This window comes from Oratosquilla oratoria, chromosome 25 (genome assembly GCF_046742065.1).
Source record: "Oratosquilla oratoria isolate Oo_2021 chromosome 25, ASM4674206v1, whole genome shotgun sequence".
NCBI classification, from domain to species: Eukaryota; Metazoa; Arthropoda; class Malacostraca; order Stomatopoda; family Squillidae; genus Oratosquilla; species Oratosquilla oratoria.
This window is the reverse complement of record NC_134801.1, coordinates 30295443-30300442: the sequence shown is the minus strand read 5'-3', so window position 1 is coordinate 30300442 and position 5000 is coordinate 30295443.

Genomic DNA, 5000 nt, shown 5'->3' with positions numbered 1-5000 from the left:
ATAGCGCAAACTGACCTTGAAACCATCGCTTCCGATTGCGTCTCATGGCATACAAAGTGTTCACAAGGAGTCAAACATATTGGGTCTCCTCGCTACCAAGCACGGGAAGACCAACGGAAAAAAAGATATCAACTCAACAATAGAGTTCATCCACCTGATCTAGATCTGACTTGTCCGGAACGTGGAAGGATATATGGGTAAGAAATTGGGCTTCACAGTCACCTCCGTTAGCATCAGCGACAAAAGCCTCAGCATCACCACGTAACCTCACTAAACCCATCTCACCTCACCGGAGCACTGTCACCTGCAGATCTCCCTATGAAAGTAAGCGTGCATGTGTATGAGTATGTTCCTATGCAAATTATCTTGTTTTTCATAAGCGCCGCAAAAGTAAACCTGTATGTGTATCTATATGTTTTAGATCTCGGTAGTAAGTGTGAAGTCTATCAAATATCGACACTATATAATTCATACATAAAGGCAGGAATGTACTGCTAAGTGTTGACGTTGTTATATGTATATATCTCTTAATTCATCATAATATCATTTAAGTATTTAATTCTCGCATATATATACATCTAAACCTTGAAAATTTTAGCGGTAGAAATGGTGCGTTCATGTTAATATTTTTCTAACAATGTGAGGTCATATGTGTGTTTAGTAAATTTTGTTGCTGTTACTTTTTCATACAACAAATGAAAAAATTCGATTTGAAAATTATCCCCAAAATTTGAAGAGCTTAACACAAAACGTGCATTACTCTGCCGGACGTGGTGAGCGCGAGAATAAAGAGATTAATGTACAAATGTAAATTTTTTGTATGTTCGAGAGCACTTGATTATATATATGTATATATATATATATATATATATATATATATATATATATATATATATATATATGTATGTATGTATATATATATACATACATACATATACCAAGGCTTTTTCCCCCTTACAAGGGGGGTAGCCAAAAAGAAAAAGGCATAAAATCATTCCCACCCATTCCATCCCTGAATACACTCCACACCCCTCCACCCTCCCTCTTATCTTAGCACCTCCTGAAATGCAATGGGGGGACGGAGAGGGGGGGGTCGCCGATTTAATGAAGCGGCCTTGCTGTGGATGTGCTGTGTCTTGCGACATTGCTTCTGACCCAGGGCAGTGGACAAGGTGCAGGGATGACCCGTCTTTCAGGAGGTGCAGGATATATGTATACGTGTGTGTGTGTGTGTGTGTGTGTGTGTGTGTGTGTGTGTGTGTGTGTGTGTCTTTCGGGAACCGGGAATGACATTGTCTTTGTGCGGTCATCCACTGTAATTATCTATGGGTGCGCTTTCATATGGCTCCGGAGTCCGAAGGCAGAAGCGCAGAGTCTGCTGTAAAGGAAGCATGTAACACCAGTAACTGGAGGGGGGGGGTAGCAGCTGCTATGTGTCTACGCACTCGTGCGACTTCTAAGCGGTGACGTCGATCGTCTTCAAAGGCATTGGCTGCTATTTGGGTGGTAGCACGCCATGATGACTTGTCTGAGGCAACGGGCTCAAGTTCTTTCGATTTCAGGTTAGCCCATTTGAGATTGGCCTTCAATTGGTCCTTGAACCTTCTCTTCGGACGGCCCTTGTTTCCTGGACCCAGAGGCTAATTCACCGTATAACACTTGTCTTGGGATGCGCTGCGTGTCCATGCGAATGACGTGACCAGTCCATCGTAGCTGAGTCTTGAGGACAGTGGCTTCAATGCTGGTGAGATTGGCCCTGTCGAGGACTTTTTGGTTAGTGATTCTGCCATGCCAACGTAACCTTATAATTGACCGCAGGGAGCGCTAGTGGAATTGCTCCAGCTGTTTCACATGTCTCCGGTATAATGTCCATGTTTCGCAGCCATACAGGAGTGAGGTGAGGACCACTGCCCTGTATACCTTGAGCTTGGTGGTAAAGCTCACATCACTGCGTTGGAGGACTTTAGAGCGCAGTCTCCCAAAGGCCTGGCTTGCCTTTTGGATCCTGGCGTTGATCTCATGGTCCAAGGACCCGTCGTTGGAGATGGTGCTACCCAGGTATTTGAAGGTGGTGACGCTGGAGAGCTGCGTGCCATCGATGGTGATAAACGGTTGATCGGTTGTATTTCCTGGTGCCGGCTGGAATAGGACTTCTGTTTTGATGAGGCTGATGGACAGGCTAAACAGCTTTGATGCTGAGGAAAATCTGTCTACAATGGTTTGCAGGTTATTCTCTTCGTGGGCCATAAGAGCACAGTCATCCGCGAAGAGGATAAGTTTTTCGAGTGTCTTTGTTTTGGTGGCCAGACGGTGAAGGTCAAAAAGTGAGCCGTCAAGGAGATATTTAATGCATACACCCAGGTCCAGATCCTTCACAGCGTGTCGGAGCACTTGAGTGAAAAAGAGGTTGAATAGCACTGGAACGTACCCTTGTTCCACTCCGTTTGATATGCTGAAGCGGTTGGAAGGCTCCTGTCATGTCGTTGTGCAAGAGCTGGATCAGTTTTGTGAATTTCGCTGGACAACCAAGCTTACTTAGAATGACCCACAAGGCCTCTCTGTTCACCGTATTGAATGCCTTCGTCAGATCTATAAAAACGGTGTAGATGTTGAGATTCTGCTCGATACAATTTTCTTGTATCTGTCTCACCATGAAGACTTTGTCGATGGTGCTGCGGTTTGGTCGAAAGCCGCACTGTGACTCAGGAAGGTTCTTCTCAGCGACGGATGACAAGAGTCTGTTGAGCATGGCACAGGCTAGAATCTTTCCAGCAATGAAGAATAGCGAGATGCCTCTGTAGCTGCCGCAAGCTGCTCGTGTGCCTTTGCTCTTGTGCAAGGCGACGATGGAGGCGTCTCGGAGTTCTGGTGGCATGTCCTCCTCTTCCCATATGCTAGTCATTACTCAATGGAATGCCTGAAGTGCCTTTTCACTCAAGGCCTTGTATAGCTCAACTGGAATTCCATCCTTGCCTGCCTCCTTGCCTGAACTCATTTGTTTGATGGCCTATTTTACTTCCCCCAGTGAGGGAGGGTCGTCTAGCTGTTCAGTGGTGGGGTTTTGGGGGATCTCGTCAGGGGCCGCCTGGTTGACTGAGGATGGGAGATTGAGCTGACTAAAGTACTCTTTCCATCTGTCGTTTATGTCTTATTTGTCCTTGATGAGGGTGACACCTTCTGCAGATAACAAAGGGGCGGTGCCAGATTCTGAGAAGCCATAGATAGTCTTCAAAGCACTGAAAAACTGCTTTGCATTGTTGGTGTCAGCGTAGTGTTGTACTTCCTCTGCCTTTCTGTCCCAGCACTGATCCTGCATCAGCCTGATCTCACACTGAACAGTGGCTTGGAGTGACTTGAATCTGTCCTTCTTTGGTGCGGATTTCGGGTCATTTTTACCATTCTGCAAAAGCCTTGTTCTTCTTGTTCAGCAGGTTTTCGATGGCCTTGTTATTCTCGTCAAACCAGTCTTAGTGGTTGCGCTTCTTAGGGCCTAGCACTAATTTTGTTGTCTCCATCATCACATTTCTGAACTGGTTCCACTTCTCAGCTGGGCTTCCAGTAAGGGGTCCTTTGGTCGACAACCTGTCGTCCAGGCTGGCCTGGAACATTTCAAGGCAAGATGGCCCTTGAAGGCGACTGATGTTGAATGCTGCACGAACAGTCTTGGAACGTTTTTGATGTTGGGTTGCGATTCGCAGTTGAAGTGGCGCTCTGACCAAGCGGCGGTCTGTCCAACATTCGGCTCCAGTCATTGCTCTGGTGACCAGTACATCCCGGATGTCCTTCTGACTTACGATAACCTAGTCTATGAGATGCCACTGTTGGAATCTTGGGTGCATCCATGTCGTCTTGTATTTGTTTGCCAGTCTGAACACAGTGTTTGTGATGGAAAGCTCAAATTCTTCACATTTGCTAAGCAGCAGTAGGCCGTTGTTGTTCATCTTGCCCGCGCCGTGCTTGCCAAGCACTCCTTCCCACTTGGCGTATTCTTGGCCGGCGCGGGCGTTAAAGTCTCCCAGTAGTATCAGCTTATCGTTGGCTGGTATTGAGTGCAAGACAGCGCTCAGGTCGGAGTTGAACTGCTTAATTGTCTCCTCTGTGCTGGTCAGTGTAGGGGCTTACGCGCTGATGATAGTGGAGTGCCGGTTTTTGCTGAGAGGCAAGCGGAACTTCACAAGCCTCCCGCTGATGCCTACAGGCAGATCTGTCAGTTGTTTCAACAGGCTGGTTTTGATGGCTAGCCCAACGCCGTGTATCCTGTCTTCGTTCTGGGCTCTTCCTTTCCAGAAAAAGGTGTAGCCACTGACAGGTTCAGTGAGAGATCCTTCTTCCGGTAAGCGCGTCTCGCTCAGGGCTGCGATATCAATGTTGTAGCGCGCCAGTTCTTTGGCTACTAATGCTGTCCTTCTCTCTGGTCTTTGCGTGCTGTCCTTGTCCAGAAGTGTTCTGACGTTCTAAGCTTCTAATAGTAGTTTCCTTTTCTTTGTTTTACTGTGATTTCGACCGCTAGAATGGATGAACCTGCCAGCCGCGGCTTGCTGGCCGGGTGATTGTAGGGCAGGCAATGTTTGGGACACCTTTTCTAGACCCCTCCCTTGACTAGGGTGAGCAGTGCTGTCCTGAAGAGGGCTACCCAGTCGCCCTATGTATACACACACACACACACACACACACACACACACACACACACACACACACACACACACACACACACACACACACACACACACACACACACACACACACACACACACACACACACACACACACACACACACACACACACACACATGGACACACACACACACACACACACACATGGACACACACACACACACACACACACACACACACACACACACACACACACACACACATATATATATATATATATATATATATATATATATATATATATATATTGAGACATTGTGACAAGTTGAAAAAAGTGGAAAAAGAGAGTCACGGAACGAGACCCGTGCGTGTGTGTGTGTGTGTGT